The following is a 23,187-nucleotide window of genomic DNA, read 5'->3' on the forward strand; positions in this document are numbered from 1 at the left end:
CTGTTCAACCAATTCAATCTGAATTAGTGAATGCAATTGTTAATGCAGTTTCCCACAGAGTAAGGATACAGAGTAAGGAGTTAGGGTGTTTCTTGTGATGACAGAATTGTTTTAAAAATGTCCTAAACATGTTGCTGATTACACATATAGCATACATCAACTCTTGATGAATTATAGATTGAAATCTGAAGTTAAAAACTGATCTTGGCAAGCTAAACAATATTAGTTTTTCTTTACCCCTGATGTGTTTTGATCCTACCATCAGATCTATTGTTAACACTGAAGCCAATAAAAGAGGTTTGGGCCCAGTTTTGTCTCAAACAGAGGAGAACGTTAAGGAAGTCACCGGAGTTTTTGCTTCCAGATCATTCACAGAGACTGAAGAAGGTTATTCTGTGATTGAGAAGAAAAAGCTAGCAGGTGTTTGGGACATGACTTACTTTGGATATTTTATCTAGGGAAGTGAATTTGTTTTGAGAACAAATCATGAACCACTAACTCAAGGTCTTACAAATTGCTTATTCAAGGCATCCCTTGAATAGCCAGGTTGTTTATGCAGTTGTTAGAGTTTCTGAGTATGTGGACTGTGGGTTTTTAAACTACAACTATGTAGCGAAGTATGTTCCTGGTGCGAAAAACAGTGTAGCTGATTTTCTGAATATGTGAACTGTGTGAATGAAGACTGGAATTATTTGTGTACCACCAACAGTTTTCAAGAGCATAAGGCCATTTCTGTAAAAGAATGGACGAAAGCTTATGAGGAGGAAGAACTATTGTTAGAGATTGTTTTGGGAAATCTGGGATGAGTTGACAGTGCTAGATTTTTACATAGTGGGTAAAGAATTATTTTACCTACTTCGCTAAGGGTAAAAAAATGTCAGAATATATCATGAATGTGATTTGGGAATAGTAATACTGAAGAAAACCATTAAGGAATATTATTGGTGGCTTAAGGCGGATGCTGAGATGGAGAGATGGCTGTGAATGTGATGATGATTGTGCCTGATAAAATGTCTCAGGTAACATTTAGGGCCTGATTACGACTTCAGCTGAGGAGATTACTATTATTCCTATGGAACTCATAATACGGGGCGAGATATCCGTCACATTTTGGACAGAGTAATCCCCTCTGCCGAAGTCGTAATCAGGCCCTTAGGTACTCATTCCGAGTTTAGCCGTAACCGAACTGCCACGCTGATGGCGGTCTTGTGACCACCGGCAGGGTGATGGTGCAGACTGCCAAATAACAAGCTGCAACCGCCAGCGGAAGACAACATCGGGCAGGAGGCAACCAGCATCCTGCCTTCCATATTCAGAGTAACCACTCCGCCAGGATATCTGGTGGGGCCATCCTGCCATGAAAAACCTGGCGAAAATAGAAAGTACAAATAGAAACACCCACCTCCAGGCACAGAGACGCCGCCGTTGCCGCCATGGCAAATGGACTGTTAGTCTTCCCAGTGTTGTATCTCGTCATACACCCTCAGGACCACCGCCGCTGATGAAGACGACAGCCGTAAGTATACCTAGCACAGAGGGGAGGAAAATTGCAGTGATACACACCCACACATAACACACATACCCCACACACACAGTGAAGGCCACACACACGCAAGTGGCACATTTTGCCTTGGGCTTGGGAGGGGTGACCTTAGCACTGGAAGGGGTGGATGTTTTGCTGGGTGGAGGAGCAGGGGAAACACCAGAGGGGGAACCCAAGGAATGGGAGGTGGAAGGGGCTGAGAGGGGCAGGGGGACACCCTGTTTACGTGGAAGACCGGGTGGGAGAGAAGTACTGAAGAGGTCAAGGATGGCAAGGAAAACTCTCTTAGGTACACAGGGTAGTCACATGATTGAGAATGAGTTTGGAGGTAGAGGGAGTGCTCGTCTGACGTGTCTGTGTGCTGTACGTGGATGCTGGTGTGTGCAGTGTCTGATGTGTGTCGTGGGTGAGTGAGTACGTATGCATTTCTTGGGAGGGGCAGAGATGCAGGGAGAGGGAATGGGTGATGTGTGAGTAAATGTTGAGGTGGTGTGTGCAAGTGAGGTGGATGAGCTGCAGGTGGCAGAGATGGTAGTTGTGGTGCGTGCAGATGTGGTGTGTGGGGTGTGTTGCTGTGAGTCTGCTGTTGTGGTGATTGTGGGGATGACAGTAATGACAGCAGGGCCAGTGTGTGATGATGCAGTGTTGGCAGGTATGAGTGGAGATGTGACTGTACAGGAGGAGGTGGTGGGAGAAGTGTTTCTTGTTGTGTCTGCAGATGTGTGTTGTGTGTGTGCATGCCTGTGTGAATGTCTGTGATGCCCATGTCTGTCTTTGTGCACCTTGTCTGTCAGAACTGGGTATATGCATGTGTGTTGGTATGCTTTGGATGAGTGTAGGGAGAGGGCATGTGGATTGAGAACACGTAGCTGGAGGGGAGACAGAAGATGAAGGGACACTGGCTGCCGTCAATGAGGAGGCCAGAGCCTGAAACTGTCTCTGGAGGCAAGACAAGGCACCATGAATGCCTTCCAGGAACGCATTGGTCTGCTGCATCTCGGATGCCAGTCCCTGGATGGCATTCACGATCATTGTCTGCCCCACAGGGATGGACCTCAGGAGGTCAATAACCTCCTCACTGAGGGCAGCAGGGCTGACTGGGGAAGGGGCAAAGGTGCCTGCGGCGAAGGAGACGCCCACCCTCCTGGGTGAGCAGGCACGGGCAACTGGGTGTGGTGCAACAGGGAGGGCGGTGCTGGAAAGGGGGCTAGCGGACAAGGATGGTATTAGTGTGGTACCAGAAGGGTCCACCACTGCCAGGTAGCCACCATCGGAGGAGGACTCTGAGTCTTTGTTGTGGTAGCTCCAGTCTCTGCTGTGGTGCTCCCCTCACCCTCCGTCCAGCTGGTTCCCTCGGCTCCACTGCTGGTCACCTCATGGGTCCCGTGGACTGAAGCATCCCCACTCACCAGTGCCCTTCCTCCCTCGCCAGATGATGCTAATGCACACATAGACAGAGGAGGAGCGAGAAAAGGAGGGTGGCAGAAACAGAAAGGGAGGAAAATACTAGAACACACACATCCACTTCACATACGAACAATGCAGATAACAGTCCCTGCCTGCCAAACGTTGGACAATTTAGCAGTTATTACCAAAAAGAGTCATGCAAGCTATGTCCAAACCCATCCCAACCCTGCAGACCAAACCCCTGCATGGAGACACCTAAATGCCCATCATTGCCAACATGACCACTCCTAGAATAATGCCCTGGACTATAACCAATCACATGTCATCCACTTCAGGATGATGTTAATCTAAGCAGAGAGGGGCTCGGACACTAACTGATGGACAGCAATGTGAGGAGAACATGTGGTACAGAGGATCCATTGATGTAGGAAGTGATACAACTGCAACCCTCAAGTAACATGCCTTTCATTACCCATATACAGTGCCATCATGACCAACTCAAACTACTACAGTACACGTAAGGATGGAGCGTGCAGCCATTTACATGATAGCAGACCAGAGAGACCCATACCTACAGCAGAAAATGTGTCACTGTACCACCACTACTCATCCTACAAGGCTCAACATAGCAACAAGCACACACTCCTACCTGATAGATGTGGCAACCAGGAATGTACATTCTCTATATCACATCTGACTCCATTCATTCCAAGTACATGGAAGGTGACAGTGCACAACCATGCAGTAGTTAACACTTACCCCCAGTGGCTGCTGTGCTGCCTTCAAGCGCCCATCCAAATCAGGGTACGCCACTGCCAGTATGCAAGCCATTAGGGGGGTCAGGGTCCGACGTGCACCTCTCCTATGTTGGGAGTCCATTCCCAGCTGGGCCTCTGCGATCTTCTGGGCCCAGCGACACAGGTCCTCCCACCGCTTCCTGCAGTGGGTGCTCCACCAGCAACGGACTTCCTTGGCGATGGCTCGCCACAACCCTTTCTTCTGGTGGGCACCGACCTGATTGGAAAAAGCATGAGAAAAGGGGGGACATGATGTCAATGATAACAATCAAGCAGTGAGCGTAGGCGACACACAACGAACACTGCTCATGCACCCTGGAAATGTCCCACACATGTCATGTGCATGCTACACACCTGGTCAGTCATGACATGTGAACGAGCACACACATACATCGTCAAACAACATACAACCCATGGAACCATGGATGTTGTGCTGACCTGTTGTCCTGGAGCTCCACACAACCGCCCATACAGGGGTAGGACCCTGTAGCCGGTTCTCGACCAACACGGCTACAGACTCCTCCGACTGGCGCTGTTCGCGCGCGTCGGAGGAATGCGTCTACCGTTCCCATGACAGCATAGAATAGAAATACAGAAACGAGGGATGGAGGGAGGGAGCGCGAGGACGGAGGGGGAGGGGTTGAGAGGGGAACAGCTGAGGGGGTTTTAGAGGGGGTTTTAGAGGGGAGTAGCCGAGAAGGACAGGAAATACCAGAACGAGCACTAAACTGAAATACAGGCATTAGGAAGTGTTGAGAGACAAGACCCTACTTGGGAGCACAGAAGGGTGTCTGAGTGACGTGCACCTGTTTTCATCCACTTCTACACACACAACCGGATATCTCTCTCTCTCTCTCTCTCTCTCTCTCTCTCTCTCTCTCTCTCTCTCTCGCTCGCTCTCTCTTCCAGTCTCACTCTTATGATAAAGATAATCATACACCCTGACTTACCTTCCCTTTCGTTCCTTTTTCCGGTACGCTTGGGAGTCCACCGGGAATCAGCGCCAGTCAAGAAGGGAACCTGTGAGGAACCACAAGAGAGACATTAAAGAAGAGAAACACCCCAAGACACCAATTTAATATTGCAAGAACTCTTAAATAAATTATCACCTGCACCTATTCAAGTCTCCAAGCCCTTCATATCACCTAACCCACCCCGTAACAGTGGTGTCAGAAGTGGGATTTTGAACAGGTGATACGAAGGAGGCATCGAACTTGGGGGAAAAGCCAACACTGGAGGACATGATTCATCAACTAGCTGAGGGTCAAAGGCACCTTTAGCTAGTATGGGAGGCACATCAGAGAGAGGCAAAGGAAGATCGGGAAGCCTTACAAACCGCATTAAAACGCCAAGCAACCATCATGGCTAATAATCAATTTGTGCACGAAACAGCATTACAGAAACTGACAGATACCATCGCAGCGAGTAAAGTACACCCTAACGTCCCGAGCTCTGTCCTTCAGAAATTCCAAGACGGGGAAGATCCCGACGCGTTCTTCACGAACTTTGAACGCGTGGCCTCCTCTGCCCAATGGCCAGAAGAGCGGTGGGGCCAATACATTGCACCACTCTTGACAGGCATTCTGCAAACAGCATACCACGCCGCCAACCCAGGAGGTACCACACCCTATAAGGACATCAAGAGCAGTATATTAGAAAGGGTAGGCCATGACTCTGAGTATTATAGAATGAGGTTTCGGAAGATCAGGTGGGGACAGAGTGAGGATCCCAGAACCTTCTATTTCAAAGTTAAAGACCTCGGATTGAAATGGTTAGGTCCCCTGGGTACAGAGAGGGAGGATGTAATCAAGGCGGTAATATTGGAACAATATCTAGACTCCCTTCCCACCCCTACTAGGAGTTGGATAAGGCAACATCCAAAAGTGGACACAGAAATGGCAGTAGATCTAGCCTGTGCCTATCATAGATCAGCTGAGTTTAAGAATCCCGGGCCTAAGGTAATAACCAAACCACCTGTTGTACCCTTCAAATACCTGCCTCGACGAATACAGGAAGAACCAGGACCTAGTCGTAGTGGAGAGGTTTCCCCCATGCAACAACCACAATGTTACAGCTGTGGGGAGTGGGGCCACATAGCCAGAATGTGCCTGAGAAAAGGAGACAGAGCAGAACCCATGGAAATCGGGGTCACTAGGGGTAGAGTTCTGTGCACCGGCAAGGGAAACCTCAGGTTCAAACAAACCGTCAAAATAAACGGGAAACCCATCCAGGCTCTCATAGACTCGGGGTGCAGCCAGTCGGTGATACGAGCAGACATACTAAGCTTTACAGACCAAACCTCCAACCAATGGGTATCCATCTGCTGCATCCACGGGGACAAAACCAACTACCCTTAGGCTCTGGTACAAATAGAGTGGGAAGAGCATCAGGATTTCCTACCGGTAGGGGTCATGGATCGACTAGTAGAAGACTGTGTTATAGGTACAGACTATATAAGATTCTCTGAACGTTTAGACAAGGTGAAGTCTCCCTCATTTTCCACAGACTGGTGGACTGAAGCACCCTTTCATAGCAGCCATATTGAGAAACCACCAGATTGTGTAAAACTGACAAGACGGGAAAAAAGGCAAGCAAAACAAAACTATCACGCCTTGGGACTCAGACAGGTCACTGAGAAAAGGGTGGCCAGCACAACTACTCCTTCTCTCTGTTTTCAAGCTAGTCAGCGAGAAGAACCCACACTATGTCACGCGTGGAGAACCGCAAAATCGGAATCCACAAATGAGGTGGGTCCCTATTTTCTAGTCCAAAAGAACCTTCTCTATAGGGTCATCAAATCCAACCACAGGGAAAAGAAACAGCTCGTAGTACCCAAACCCTATCGTAACCAAGTCCTATTCCTGGCAGACAACCAACCTGGGGGTGGGCACTACGGCAGGGAGAAGACAGAGGAATACCTACTAAGACGATTTTATTGGCCCGGGTTTATGCCCAACTCAGAAAGTATTGTGCCCAGTGCCCTCGATGTCAAATGATAGACCCAGGACCCCTGAGGAAAGCACCCCTGTAGCCACTCCCCATTATCGATATTCCATTCTCCCGAATCGGTATGGATCTGGTAGGACCCCTATTACCCTCCACAAAGGGGTACACATATATATTAGTCTTAGTGGATTACGCTACGAGATACCCGGAAGCGATTCCTCTCTCTAGTATGACCACGAAGGCAGTAGCCCAAGCCATGATCACCTTCTTTTCTAGAGTGGGTTTACCACAGGAAATCCTGATGGATCAGGGAACACCTTTTATGTCCGCCCTCATGAAGCAGGTCTGTAAAACCCTGGGGATCAAGCAGTTAAGAACCTCGGTCTATCATCCTCAAACTGACGGCTTAGTTGAACGTTACAACCGTACTATTAAGACTATGCTTCGAAAAACCGTCTCAGAGTCAGGGAGGGACTGGGACCAGAAACTTCCTCTAGTCCTCTATGCTATACGGACCCATGAGCAAGCCTCCACCGGACATAGCCCCTTTGAGCTAGTGTTTGGAAGGCAGCCTCAAAACGTATTGGACATGGCTGCAGAGTTGTGGGAAGAAGAGGGAGAGGAAGAAAAACCCCTGTTAGAATATGTAAACAGATTAAAAACCCAACTACAATTCGTGTGGGACGATGTTCGAAAACATCTAGAGAAAGCCAAGAACAATCAAAAAACGTATTATGATCAAGGAACTAGAGTCCGTTCCTTCCAACCAAACGACCGAGTCTTGATATTACGACCCTCCTCCGAAAACAAACTCTTAGCCAGGTGGCAGGGACCGTATAAGGTCTTAAAATCCATTTCCCCGGTCACATATCTGATCGAATTATTCCAACACCCCAAAAGAACACAAATATATCATGTCAACTTGTTAAAAAAATGGGAAGAACCAGAAGAGACTACAACCAACACCGCTACAGGGTTTTTAGTAACCCTGGTGACAGCTCTGGGTATGGACCTATTCCCTACAAATCAGGAAGAGGCAGGGGAGGTCCCACATATTAATAGTGCTCTTCCAGAGAAGGAAAGATCCCAACTTACAGGCCTATTAAACACACATTCACAGTTTTTTTCAGGGACTCCGGGAAGAACCAACCTAATTCAACACCACATTAGAACCCCAGAGGGTAAAACAATCCGGTTACGACCCTACCGTATTCCGGAACCACGGAGACATCTCATTGAAGAGGAAGTACAAAAGATGCTAACCCTCAACATTATTGAACCAATCACTAGCCCCTGGTGCTCTCCTGTAGTCATAGTACCAAAACCGGATGGCTCCATCCGGTTTTGCATAGACTTCCGCAAACTTAACGAAATATCCCTCTTCAACACCTATCCCATTCCCTGGGTTGAGGATTTACTCGAGAAATTGGGGAAAGCCCGGTATATGTCAACCCTTGACCTGACAAAGGGATACTGGCAAATTCCACTCGCCACTGCAGACAAAGAGAAAACAGCATTTTCCACTCAGTCAGGGCTATATCATTTTACAGTTCTTCCTTTTGGTCTACATGAAGCTCCGGCCACGTTCCAACGATTAATGGATCACCTATTAAAACCCTTCCAATCGTTTGCAGCGGCATATTTAGACGATATTGTAATATTCAGTAATACATGGGAAGAACATCTACAACATCTCCACAATATTTTCCACACCTTGTACAAAGCAGGCCTCACGGCCAACCCGAAGAAATGCAATCTAGGGAACAACCACATTGCGTATCTTGGATACTTCATAGGAGAGGGTTTACTGCAACCCCCAAAAAATAAAGTAGATGCTATCTTACAGGTATCCGTACCCACTACCAAAAGGAGCTCCGCTCCTTTTTGGGTCTTGTGGGGTACTATCGCCGATTTATTCCCCAATACTCAACGCTAGCTGCTCCCCTCACTGATCTCCTTAAGAAACATTACCCGTCAAAATTACCTCCTTTTTCAGAGTCACAATTGTCTAGTTTTCACCACCTGAAACAGTCCCTCACTGTGGAACCAGTACTACGGTGTCCCGATTTCTCCAGGACATTCCATGCGTATATTGATGCTTCTAATGTGGGTCTGGGGGCTGTTCTTACTCAACCTGACGATGAGGGCCAGGACCATCCTATTGTATATATTAGTAGGAAGTTACTGCCCCGGGAATGCAACTATCCTATTATCGAAAGGGAGTGCTTGGCTATCAAGTTGGCCATCGAAAATCTGAAGTATTATCTTTTGGGTCGCCCTTTTGTCCTATTCACCGACCATGCCCCAATAACCTGGTTGGCTTCAAATAAGGATTCCAACTCTCGGGTACTGCGATGGTTTATGGAACTCCAACCCTTTTCCTTTCAGATCTGGCATATTCCTGGTGCTCAACAAGGTCCGGCTGACTTCCTGTCCCGTTTTCCCGATCCTACGGTACTCTCTGAGTCCCGATCATGGGATGGGGTATGTAGCCGGTTCGCGACCAACACGGCTACAGACTCCTCCGACTGGCGCTGTTTGCGTGCGTCGGAGGAATGTGTCTACCGTTCCCATGACAGCATGGGGGCGGATCCCGACGCCATGAACCCGGATTTCCGGGTTCCTGACAAAGTAAAGCTGGACAACGGACTCCGGGAAAGAGAGGAGGAGGAGGAGACTGAGGACGCGACCGACGCGAACAGGAGAGCCGAGGAACCAAAGGACGCCGGTGCACAAAGCGGAGAAGGAGGGGCTGGGAACTCCGATGTTCCCAGCACGAAAACGGGCCCCGTGAAGGAAAACAACCGCGAGGAGATGCGCATTCACCGCCACGTCCCAGGAGGGACGTGGCTAAACAAGGTACGGTCCTTGTTTAAAGGACAGAATAGAAATACAGAAACGAGTGACGGAGGGACGGAGGGAAGGAGCGCGAGGACGGAAGGGGAGGGGCTGAGAGGGGAACAGCTGAGGGGGTTTTAGAGGGGAGTAGCCAGAGTAACCGAGAAGGACAGGAAATACCAGAACGAGCACTAAACTGAAATACAGGCATTAGGAAGTGTTGAGTGACATGACCCTACTTGGGAGCACAGAAGGGTGTCTGAGTGACGTGCACCTGTTTTCATCTACTTCTACACACACAACAGGATATCTCTCTCTCTCTCTCTCTCTCTCTCTCTCTCTCTTCCAGTCTCACTCTTACGATAAAGATAATCATACACCCTGACTTACCTTCCCTTTCGTTCCTTTTTCCGGTACGCTTGGGAGTCCACCAGGAATCAGCGCCAGTCAAAAAGGGAACCTGGAGGAACCACAAGAGAGACATTAAAGAAGAGAAACACCCCAAGACACCAATTTAATATTGCAAGAACTATTAAATAAATTATCACCTGCACCTATTCAAGTCTCCGAGTCCTTCATATCACCTAACCCACCCCGTAACAGACCCCTTCCACCAGTTTTTTCAGCTCCTCTGTTGAGAAGGCTGGGGCCCTTTCCCCTGCAGTGCATTCCATTGTTGCTCCAAGAGACAGGACACAGCAGCACACAAAGTGGAGGTCTGTATCGCCCGAATGTCAGGAGTCAAGTGAGTTGTCTCACATAAAATGGCGGGTATGACCGCAGCGGTCATGGCCGTCACACCCGGCGGTGATCGTCATTGGTCCCAGTCTCCCATTGACATCAATGTTAACCAATGAGGAGTTGCACAGAGGTTCTGACCGCACTCCGCCATGACGACTTCCGCCGGTGGAACAAGGTAACTTCCAGCAGTCCAATGCATGCTGGACATGCAGATGCCATTTTAGTTTGTGACATTACTGTCCTGAGTTTACACAGCTTCACTACCTACCTGTCAACACATAAACATACTTCAGGTCTCACATGGTGAATATGGACACGTAGTACGTGTCTAGTCAAATGTACAGATTTGGCACAACAATTGTCAGCATATACGTCCATCCGCACATTAATCATGCACCATCATCTGGTTAGGTATGAATGGAAGAGTAATGTGTACTGACACATTAAATGCAACTGGCATGAGTAGTGCATAATGACTGTCGTGAAACATACTGTATAGCCTACATTGTGACAGACATCCTGATTGTTGTTTGTATCCCCGCACAGATTTTGCCAGAATGGAGTGAGGAGGAATGCACCAATTTTCCGACCACTCGTTGATCTCGAAACCATGGAAGAGCGCCACATCATCCTGACCTATTGACTGAACTGTTTGTGCATCAGGGAACTGGTCCCCCAGTTGAAGGCAGAACTCCTGCCGGGTTTGAGGAATCCCCATGCCATCCCCCCAACAGTCCAGGTGTTGTCAGACCTGCATTTCCTGGCAAATGGCTAATTTCAGAGCCGAGTGGGACTGGCTGCAGGCTTTTTGCAGCCCCAGTTCTGTAAGGTGTTGTAGGATGTGTTGGATGCCCTACTCAAGCATGTACACAGGTACATTCGGTTCCCACTACCTCCAGATTTTCCCACTGTGAAAGCAGCCTTCAACAACATCTCTAATGTCCCACATGTCATTGGGGCAACTGATGGGACTCACATTGCCCTGGTACCCCCAAGGATCAATGAACAGGTCTACAGAAACAGGAAAAGTACATATTCACTCAATGTACAAGTGGTGTGTCTAGCAGACCAATACATTACACATGTGAACGCTAAATTCCCGTGATCTGTACATGATTCCTACATCCTGAGGAACAGCAGTGTCCCTGCAATAATGTCCCAGCTAAAGGGAGAATGGGCCTGGCTCATAGGTAAGTGTACTGGTCTCCATGTCAGACGTCTATACCTCTCCTGACCCAGTCAGCACTCCGCCTAGCAATGTTACACATGGCCACGTTTCCTTTTCTACACAGGTGACTCCGGATACCCCAACCTGCCCTGGCCCCTGACACCTGTGAGACATTCAACTACCTTAGGGGAGAACAGGTACAATGAGGCACACGGCCAGACGAGGTGTGTGATTGAACATACTATTGGTCTCTTGAAAGCCAGATTTCGTTGTCTCCATGTGTCTGGTGGTGCACTACAGTTCAATCTAGGGAAAGTCTGCAAGATCATTGTTGCATTCTACATGCTACATAATCTGGCCTTTAAAAGGCACACCCCACTGTTGGAGGAGGGGGACGTTAATGCTGGAGCTGTGTTTGTGGCCGGTGACTCTGATGCTGAGGGGGAGGCAGATGAGGATGAGGCACATGACATGATTCGTCACTACTTTCCTTGAAGTAAAGGTATGTCTGCATTACATATCATCTGCGCATGGGAGATGTTTTGTTGAAAGCAGTCTGTAGGCAGTATTTGCATGCATCAATGTATGTGTGGGGACTGAAGCCTTACATATTGGTTGATGACCTTGAAGGGTAGGTGACTCAACATGAGGGGTAGTGGAAATGCAAAGCTGCTAACTTAATTTGTGGTGTGCTGGTGCTGTTGTGGTACAGCATTACAGTTGTTGTGACGGTTTAGGGTCCTCAGATTGCCCATTTGGGGTTATATTTGGTGGACTTCTCACTGTTGTACTACTGGGTGGGCATATCATGCCTTGACATCTGCTGGGTGTCAGGTACCTGTTTGTGACTACTCAGGTAGTTGTGCATTTGAGGATGTTACCTATGTATCATCTTTCCTGTCCCACACGTGTGTGAATGCCAATGCAGTCCCCAATTCTGGTGGAACATAGCTGCTGGGACACTCATCCTATGTTTGTGCTCAACTGCTGTTGAAGTATGACTGTAGTTAACATTCCGACCACCTTGTGCCTCATTCCATTTATTTATCCCTCTTCAAGTGACATCTCTTTTTGCAGTCTGCTTGCTGTATTTGCCCATACATTCCCCCTCAGGTCGTTCCACATCTTCCTAATGTCCTCCCTTGTGTGTGGATGGTTCCCCACTGCATTCACTCTGGTGACTATCCTCTGCGTAGGTTGTTCTTCCAGGCTATGGAGGTCTGCAGGACCAATGCTCCAAACAGTCTCGGCTCCACTTTGACAATGACAATTTCCTCGACCATTACCCTGAACTCCTCTTCAGTGAATCTGGTGTTTTTTTGTGCTGCCATGGTGGTTGAGTTGTTGGGGGGGGTATCTGGTGTGCAGGGATTGTGGGTGTGCTGTTTGTATTTGTGCAATGATGTGTGTGCTCTGTGGAGTTTGTGTGCAGAGGTGTGTTGTGTGCTGCGTGCTTTGTGTGATGGTGCCTGTGGTATCTAGGTGCAGTGCCTCCTTTCAGTGTGTCTGTCTCTCGCTCTATCTGGGTTTCAGTTTGCAAAGGGTTCTGGGTATGTGTGGGGGGTGTTTTGTAGTGCTGTGGACAGGTGTGTGAATGTGTACCAGGTGTTGCTATTGGTGTTGTCCTATCTGGTGTAGTGTTGCTGCGGTGGTGGCTACTTATTTTCCCATGGTGGTTTGGACCGCCAATGGATTACCACTGTGTTGGTTTACTCTATGCTGATTTGTGTACCGGAATTTGCCGGGTGAGATTTTCTCAGCGTGGCGGTTGTGGTGGGGCAACCGCCTCCTTCTTTCCGTCATTTGGGCCGACTGTGTTGTTTTTCCTTTCAAATTTGGCGGTGTTGTGTTGGTCACTCTTGATACGGCGGGCTTCACTCTGCAATCGCTGGCCGTGTTTCGGCTGCCTTTTGCACGGCCGTCTTTGGGTATGACCGCCAAACTCAGAATGAGCACCTTAGTCTGTTTGTATATCCCTTTTCAGCACTGTACCATGGGAAATGGTATCTATAAATATTCCAGGTCCCACTCAAGACATGAGTGGCATTACAAAACACATCTTGGTTTTGATACATATTTTTCAAAAATGACCAGAAATAAAAGTTGTATCAAAAGCTGATGCATCCAGTGTGGTTGCATTTTTGGATGGTGGGTTCCAGAGTAGGTAGTTCTAAACACTTGATAAGTGATAACAATTACAAGTTTTGTGCCAAGGAATTAGAAGATTTTTTGTCTTGGAAAGGAGTTCAACATAATGTTTATCACCCTGACAGCAACGGTAATGTTAAATGCTTTAATGGAGCAATGATGGGAGTGTGTGTACTGTGATAGAAAAGGTAAAGTCTGTGTTGCGAACAAGAACTGTTAATAATGATTTAGGCATGTTGCACTATGCCCACAGTTACTGGTTTTGTTCAAAGGTTTGGGAAAATTAAGAAACTGGGTTATTGGTTGAGGGGATGGAAGTCAAGCTTAACTAACAGGCAGTGTGTAATGTATTTATGTAGCACACAAATAGTATTAAAGTAAGCAACTTATAAAAATAGAGTAAATGACACCAAAACAAATGAAACCCAATCATTAAAACCAGAGTTATGAATGTAACATTTTTTTAGTAAAGATAGCGTCTAAGATCAAAGTGCCGACTGTGGCTATCTGGCCGCATGAGAGTGTGTCAAAGTCAAAAGTTTAGGATAACTTATTTTAAGTTTATATACCAAAATTAACAGAATTCAATTAGGATAACTGGAGTTATAGATTTTGGAAGCAATATTAAATCACAGCAGAGCTGGCATTTAAATGTTGCATTAAAGTCTATGGGAGAAATGTCTCTGGTTGCAAAAACACACTTAGAAAGTGAGTTGCGTGGAACCCCATTTGGGTTAAGGTTGTGCTGTCCCTAGGACTAGATCATGACAGTCAGTACAGTTTTACCTGGGCCGTGGCACCCGGGTGCAGAGTTGTCCTGGCTGTCCGTGGTACTGAACCGGGTTGCTTTGAAGTCAACGGCAAGGACCCACTGGTGTAAGTCGACAACTTGGGGGTCCTGCTGTGGGAAGCCCATTTAGGATTAAAGTTGTGCAGGTCCTGGGATTAAGCCACAGCAGTCAGTCCACTTCTCCCTTGTCTGTGTGATCCAGGTGCAGAGTTGTCCTGGCTGTCCGTGGTGCTGAACGTGACTCGTGTTGGTGCTGACTTTAAGGCCTACACGACATTGCTGTCAAAGAGATGCAAAATCTCAGTTTGGGCTGGGTTGCAGATGTCAGCAGCAGACTGTCCTTTGTGCCCTGCAGAGTTGAGTGTGGGGGTTAGTTACCGGACTGGCAATCAACAAGTCTTGGCAGCAGTAAAGTCACAGGATTTCTTTGACAACTTCTCAGGGTCTGTGGGAGTGGTATAGTGGCCTGAAGCTAGGACGCAGGCTGGACTACAACTCCCAGAAGGCATTGGACAACAGGCCCAATGGACAGTGAAGATTCAGACTCTGTATTGCTTTTTACCTGCAGTTTTCAGGGAACTAGTGTCATTAGTCCAAGGGAGACTGAAGGTGCTTCTGGCTTCCACAGTGTCCCTCTGGTCGGGAGTGATGAGTTTCAGCCAAGGACAAAGTCTGATCATGCAGTTGCCAGTCTGTTGCCTTAGGCACAGGGATTCCTCTTTTGCTTTGGAGCAGTGGGCAGAGTCTGCTTCTCGGTGATGCAGAGCTTCTCTTGGTCCTTCTTTGAAGCTGGTCGATCAAATTTGGGGTTCCTGTGTCAGGGGTATCCCTTAAATCATGGATTTATGGGAGTTAGGGGTGTGGAAACAAGTGGCTAATGGGCAGCTAGCTCCTACAGCAAATACACCCCTGAGGTGACCACATCCTGTGGGACAGGTCACTTTTTGCTACCAGGAACCCTCTAGTCTGCCACTCCTAAGATGGCAGAATTCCCAATTTAGCATACAGAAAAGGCTGCTCAACCTAGACGTGTGGTCAGCCTGCTGAGGGTGTGTACAGTCCTGCATACCTAATTTCCTTCATGTCCATGAGCAAATGTACTTGGGGGCACAGTGAGGCTTTTTTCCTCGCTGGAGGACAGTGCTGATGGCTATTAGGGGCGGTGAAGCCTTTGAAACTCACCACCCGGATGGCTCTATTCAGTAGCCTGGCTTGGCGGGAGGAAGGGTTCGACTTCCTTCCTGCCTCAGCCTTTTGCTTATGACCTCTGGAAGTGCCTTGGTTACATGGCAGGAGGTTGTGTTGGGGGAGAGAAGAGAAGATGTTTGACACCAAACTCGACATATCTAGGCGGTACTGTTAGAAATGGGGTCTCTGGCTGGCAGTCAGTTTGCACTCTGTCCAAGCAGGAACCCTTACTCTAGTCAGGGTAAGGTAGATACACAGTCCAGATAACCCCTGCTCACCCCCTTGGTAGCTTGGCACAAGCAGTCAGGCTTATCTCAGAGGCAATGGGGAAAGAATTTGTACAATCACACACAGTAACACAGTGAAAACACAACTAAAGGACTCAACACCAATTTAGAAAAATTGCCAATATATATATAAATCAAACAAGACCAAAACAACAAAAACAACATACACAAACAAAGTTATGAATTTTCAAAGATTAAACTTGAATACAGCACTTAGAAACACAAATGCTTCAATTTAGAGCTATAGCGGCATTGTGACGGAGTTGTTCCCAACAATCTTACACCAAAGGTGCAAGTCACGGGGTCACACGGACCCCCATGTACAGTACCTTTGTGTTGGAAAATGGGTTATTGGTAAGGGCAGGTAGGTACCTAGACTTAGCAATAGGCCACTAACCTCCACTTAGGTCCAGTTAGCTCTCAGTAAATTAAACCCAGCTCAACCCTTGGTAGCTTGGCAATGAACGACAAGGCTTAACTTAGGAGACAGAGGTGGTCATTACAAACCTGGCGGTCGGTGTTAAAGCGGCGGTAAGACCGCCAACAGGCCGGCGGACAAAAAAAGGAAATTATGACCGTGGCGGAAACTGCCAACAAAGACAGCCACTTTAACACTGCGACCGCCACGGCGGTAGAGACAAGCAGCGCGGCGGTCACCGCCAACAGACAGGCGGGGGACAATGTACCGCCCACAGTATCACAACCCGCCAATCCGCCACCTTTTCCGGGGCGGATTCACCGTGGATAAAAACACGGCGGAAACAGCTTTTGCAATGGGAAAACGCTCACCTTAACACATCCCACGAGGAAGGAGGACACCATGGAGCCGGAATTACAAATCCTACCTGCCCTTGTCTTCCTACTCATCTACGAACACCAGCGCCTGCGGCGGCGAAGACAACGGTGAGTACTGCACCTACGACATAGGGGAGGGGGGAGGCAAAAGTTAGGGGGACACACACGCAACACTCCCACCCCCACCCGACCCTTGCACATTACAACACACACATCAATGCATTTCCAAACATCACAGTAACAACCCACAACCCCCCCGGAAGACTGCTAAGACAAAACGTAATCAGTTCAAACATTGTAATGTATCAAAATACATGTTTCAAATATATACAGATATATATAAACTTATTCAAAAGTATATACATTACGAGAAGTACTGCAGATATGCACATCTCAATGTCGGTGCACCACTGGGCCAAAAATGCATGGGCGACGCCCACACAAGATACCTGTCCACAAACGGAGAGAACACTGCCGGGGCATCAGAGAGAAATACAACAGGCACCTCAGGGGGAAGGGAAGGGGGGCACCTCAGCCGGATTACAGCACCACGCCACATCCACGACAGGGCTCCATGCCCATTGATGTATCCTGGGGAGTGCAAAGCCACAGTCTCTCAAGTCTCTACAGTGGGTGGTTTGCCCACTCCTATATCCTGGGGAGTGCAAAGCCACAGTCTCTCAAGTCTCACAAGTGGGTGGGTTGCCCACTGCTATATCCTGGGGAGTGCAAAGCCACAGTCTCTCAAGTCTCTCAAGTGGGTGGGTTGCCCACTGCCATATCCTGGAGAGTGCAAAGCCACAGTCTCTCAAGTCTCTACAGTGGGTGGGTTGCCCACTGTTCAGTCCTGGGGAGTGCAAAGCCACAGTCTCTCAAGTTTCTACAGTGGGTGGCTTGCCCACTGCATTATCTTGGGGGGTGCAAAGCCACAGTCTCTCAAGTGGATAACAGCCTCCACTGGTTCTGGAGGGGGACTGGTGCCCAGAGTGCTTCATCCTGTTAAGGACAGACGGAGTGGATGGATCTCTCCACTGGTTCTGGAGGGGGAATGGTGCCTAGACTGGATTAGGCTCCCCGTGACAGTTCCTGTCCCGTCACTGTCCCAGCTGTACATGGGATAACGATGCTTGATGTGGCGGTCTTTTCCTTCTGCAGTGGTGCTCTGCCCTGTTCAGCTGTGCTTTGCCATGGCGGTCTCTGGCCTGTTCAGCGGTGCTTTGCCATGGCGGTCTCTGGCCTGTTCAGCAGTGCTCTGCCCTGTTCAGCTGTGCTTTGCCATGGCGGTCTCTGGCCTGTTCAGCGGTGCTTTGCCATGGCGGTCTCTGGCCTGTTCAGCTGTGCTCTGCCCTGTTCAGCGGTGCTTTGCCATGGCGGTCTCTGGCCTGTTCAGCGGTGCTTTGCCATGGCGGTCCCTGGCCTGTTCAGTGGTGCTTTGCCATGGCGGTCTCTGGCCTGTTCAGCGGTGCTCTGCCCTGTTCAGCTGTGCTTTGCCATGGCGGTCTCTGGCCTGTTCAGCGGTGCTTTGCCATGGCGGTCTCTGGCCTGTTCAGCGGTGCTCTGCCCTGTTCAGCGGTGCTTTGCCATGGCGGTCTCTGGCCTGTTCAGCTGTGCTTTGCCATGGCGGTCTCTGGCCTGTTCAGCGGTGCTTTGCCATGGCGGTCTCTGACCTGTGCATTGGCGTGTGGCATGACGGTCCCTCATTGCCCAGTGGGGCTGTGGCAGCCGGGGCCCTCCTGGGCACTGACTCCGGCGGTGGTCTCGAGACCAGTGACGATACTTGTGCCCTCCTGGGCAATGACTCTGGCGGTGGTCTCCTGACCAGTGATGATACTTGTGCCCTCCTGGGCAATGACTCCTGCGGTGGTCTCCTGACCAGTGACGATACTTGTGTCCTCCTTGGCAATGACTCCTGCGGTGGTCTCCTGACCAGTGACGATACTTGTGCCCTCCTGGGCAATGACTCCGGCAGTGGTCTCCTGACCAGTGACGATACTTGTGCCCTCCTGGGCAATGACTCTGGCGGTGGTCTCCTGACCAGTGACGATGGTGCTGGCGGTGGCGTCCCGGCCACCGGGAAGGATGCCGCCCTTCTCTGCCGTGCTGCTCACACCAGGCTGTGCAGACTTCTTCGGGCCCTTCCCCACCTTTGGAGGAGTCACAGCTGACTCTGCAATCCCCCTGGGACCCTTGTGAGTAGTTCTGCCTCCAGGAGTCTTCACCCGGTCCCGTCGCCCACTTTTCAACTTTAGATGCTTTACAGGGGGTGGTCTGGCAGTGCCTTGGCTCCGTGTCACACTGCCTGCCCTGGTGGCCGGTGCACTCCACACACCTGTAACATGCACCACTGGTACTGGAGTCTTTTTGGCTGAGGCGCTACGACAGGACTGATAAATTGGAGGGGTGGGGGTGTGGGCAAAGAGGTCAACGTTGCGGAGGGACAGTTTCTGACGAACACTGGTATGGGTAGCTGGAGGGGGTCTGGGAGTGGAGGAAGAGGAGGTGGTTGTAGGAGGTGTCACTTTAGGTGTTTTGGGTGCAGGTGCAGGTACTGGAGGCTGTCGTGAGGTGGATGGATGTTGGGTGTGTGGGTGCCCGCATTTGTGTACTTTGGGAGGGGGCGTCACAGACACACTGGGAGAGGACACAGAGGACGTGTAAATGGGAGTGGGGGTGGTGAGTTCAGGTGAGCGGGGTGTGGTGCTGGGTGTTCTGGTGCGAGTCCTAATGCCTGTAGATATAGTGCATGCAGGTGAGAGTATAGACGATACAGGGAGGGAGGAGAGAGACGACGAGGAGGGGGACACAGTGGAGGCAGTGGATGTTGTTGTGTCTGTATGTGGGTGATGCTTGTGTGAGTGCCTGTGGGTTGTGTGGTGCCTATGTTTGCCTGAGCTACTTTTGGGTGTTGAGGTGTATGCATGCTTGTCTGATGGTGTGCTTGGGACAGGCTGGGGTACAGGGGATTGGGTCTGGGTGGAGGAAGTTGAAAGGGAGAGGCTAGAGACAGGGACAATGGCTGCCATCAGTGCTGAGGCCAGAGATTGCAGGGTTTGATGATGGGCAGCCTGACCAGAATGAATGCCCTCCAGGAATGCATTAGTGCGTTGCAACTCCCTTTCTACACCCTGGATGGCATTCACAATGGTAGTCTGCCCAAAAGTGAGTGACCTGAGGAGGTCAATGGCCTCCTCACTGAGGGCAGCAGGGGTGACAGGGGCTGAGGTGCCTGGGGCGAAGGTGATGCCCACCCTCCTGGGTGAGCGGGCACGGGCTGAACGCTGAGGGGCTGTTGGGAGGGCGGTGCTGGTAGGGGAGGTGGCGGCTGTACCTGTAGAAGTGGGGGGCACAGATGGTGCCGCCACCACAAGGGAGCTCCCATCGGTGGATGAGTCTGTGTTGCTGGTTGGTGATCCGGTGACCGACGTGAAGCTCCCCTCGCCCTCCGTCCCACTGGTGCATTCTGAGTCCGTGGTGTGGCCCTCCATGGCCATGTGGGATGCAGCTCCCTCGTGCCCCGGTGCCACTGTACCTCCGCCTGATGATGCTGATGCACAAAAGAACAGGGAGAGCAGAAAAAGGGGAGGGGACGACAGAAGAAAGACAGGTTGAGTGCATGGCTTACCGCTACCGTTGGCGGACAATACAGACACAGCAGCCCCCTGCACTACGCCGTGCTCTTGGCCTCTACAGATGCAATTGCTGGGATCTGGCCTACATGGCTATGGTGGACATCTGCACACATGGATGCCACAGGGGCATCTATACCTGTACTTGGCCCACTACTGAGGTGGGGTGGAGTGCCACATGCCCTGCATTACGGAGGGGCCTAGCCTACGTATTTCTGCCTGGCCTAGGGAAACCCACAGCCTTCCTCTCCCACCCAGACCCCTCAACTGCACGCCAAGTCCCCAGAATGAGAGTGTGCTCACCCCCTTGTGTCTGCTGTGATGCCCTCAAGCGCCCATCCAACTCCGGGTAGGCCACCGCCAGGATCCGGAACATCAGGGGGGTCATGGTGCGACGGGCACCCCTCCCACGTTGGGAGGCCATCCCCAGCTGAGCCTCCGCCGTCTTCTTGCTCCAGCGGCGAATGTCCTCCCATCTTTTCCGGTAGTGGGTGCCCCGTCTCTGGTGGACCCCCAGGGTCCGGACTTCCTTGGCGATGGCACGCCAAATGTCCTTCTTCTGGTGGGCGCTGACCTACATGACATGCACAGGGGAAGAAGAGAAGTCATTACCAACTGCACCGTCGATGTGAGTGGCCCCCATCCCTACCCTTGCCATGTGGCACATGCATTCATCTTCCCTGAACTCTGCCCCCTTCCCTCTTACAACCAGCCCTCTCCACCCAGGCATAGCCCATACAACGTGCTCCCTGTGTACTTACCTGTTGGTCTGGAGGACCGTAGAGTAGCGTGTACTGGGGGAGGACCCGTCTACTAGCTTCTCCAACTCCTGAGCAGTGAAGGCAGGGGCCCTTTCCCCAGACGCAGCAGCCATTGTCTCTTCCAGACCGAGGTCACAGCAGCACTTGCAGTGTAGGTCCTCTCCTGTTGAAGATCAGGTATCAAGTGATTGAACAGATAGAAAATGGCGGTCACGTCTGCGGTGGTGACGTCCGCGGTGGTGCGTATCACCACCACCGGCGCACTTCGTCATTGGCTCCTGGGACCCATAGGGTCCAATGTTAACCAATGCAACATTGCGCCGCGGTCTACCACCGCCTACCGCGACGGGGTACAACGCCAGTGCAGTGACCTCACATTCCCATTGTCCCAGTTTAGAGGTCAGGCAGCCGCCATTTCAGGGGCCCACATGGCTTCATTTACTACTGCGTCACACATAGCTACGCCTTCACTCAACACACATACAGGAAGGGTTTTGTGTTTGGTGTCGTGTTCTGTGTATCTGTGGGTACATACCTGGGAATTTGTTGACTCTGTGGTCGCTGTTGTCCTTCCTAGGCACCGTCAGCTGGGACAATTGAGAAGATGGCGGAATCCTCCGGTGTACCGACCGCTGGTGGACCTGCTGACAATGGAGGAGCGACATTTAATCGTCATCTACAGGTTTGACCGTGCCACTATCCAGGAACTAGGTACCAAGTTGGAGCCAGACCTGATCTCACCAATCCGCCATCCCACTGGAATCCCCCCTGACGTGCAGGTGCTGTCAGTGCTCCATTTCCTTGCTAGTGGGTCTTTTCAGACAACAATGGCCATGGCATGAGGGATGTCCCAGCCTATGTTTTCCAATGTGTTGTACAGAGTGTTGTCTGCCCTGCTGAAACACGTAAGGAGATGCATCATTTTCCCTGAGGTGGAGGATTTGCCCACAGTGAAAGGTGACTTCTATGCCCTTGGACATATCCCCAACGTCATAGGTGCTATTGATGGGACCCATGTAGCTCTGGTCCCCCCCCACAGGAGTGAACACGTGTACAGAAACCGGAAGAGTTATCATTCAATGAATGTACAGATGGTATGTTTGGCAGACCAGTACATCTCCCAGGTAAATGCTATGTTCCCTGGCTCAGTGCATGATGCCTACATCCTGCGAAATAGCAGCATCCCTTATATGATGGGTCAACTCCAGAGGCACCGGGTGTGGCTATTAGGGGACTCTGGTTACCCCAACCTGTCATGGCTATTGACCCCAGTGAGGAATCCCAGGACCAGGGCAGAGGAACGCTACAATGAGGCCCATGGGCGGACTAGGAGGGTGATCGAACGCACCTTCGGCCTCCTGAAGGCCAGGTTCAGGTGCCTCCATATGACAGGTGGTTCCCTATTCTACTCACCGAAGAAGGTGTGCCAGATCATCATCGCCTGCTCGATGCTTCACAATCTTGCTTTGCGACGCCAGGTGCCTTTTCTGCAGGAGGATGGTCCAGATGGCGGTGCTGTGGCAGCTGTGGAGCCTGTGGAGCCTGTGGACAGTGATGAGGAGGACGCTGAGGAAGAAGACATAGACAACAGGGAGTCAGTCATACAGCAATATTTCCAGTGACACACAGGTAAGAAATACTTTTTTTCACATTACATTCACTTTCACACTTCTACCTCTATCCTGACTGTTATTTCATAGCAGTATTTGGTCACTGAGTTGTCCCTTTCCATTACGGTTTCACAGGTGTGGTTACCAACGTGTGTCATCTGCTTGCATACTTCATGGACTTGTGATGTGTGACATAGGTATGTTGGCTTTACAATTGGGAACGCATTTTGACACTGCCCTTGATAATACAAATTGACCAAATCACATACTGACTCCAGATTGTTTTGTGGTTCAAGGGTGTTTATTTAAGTGCTCTAAAATGGAGGGGGGTTGTAATATGGTGATGGGGGACGGTGGAGGAATGTCCATGGCAGAGTCCATTCTATTGGTCACACAGGTGCACTGCCCATATGGGCATAGGAAGTGGAGCTGGGGCAGTTTAAGTATGGACAGGGTAACAAAGTGGGACAGTGGGAGGACAATCAGGGTGGTCTCATTTCCTGGCGGGGTCTTGCCATCTTGCTCTGTCCTGTTCCTGGATC

Source organism: Pleurodeles waltl, chromosome 8 (genome assembly GCF_031143425.1).
Source record: "Pleurodeles waltl isolate 20211129_DDA chromosome 8, aPleWal1.hap1.20221129, whole genome shotgun sequence".
NCBI classification, from domain to species: Eukaryota; Metazoa; Chordata; class Amphibia; order Caudata; family Salamandridae; genus Pleurodeles; species Pleurodeles waltl.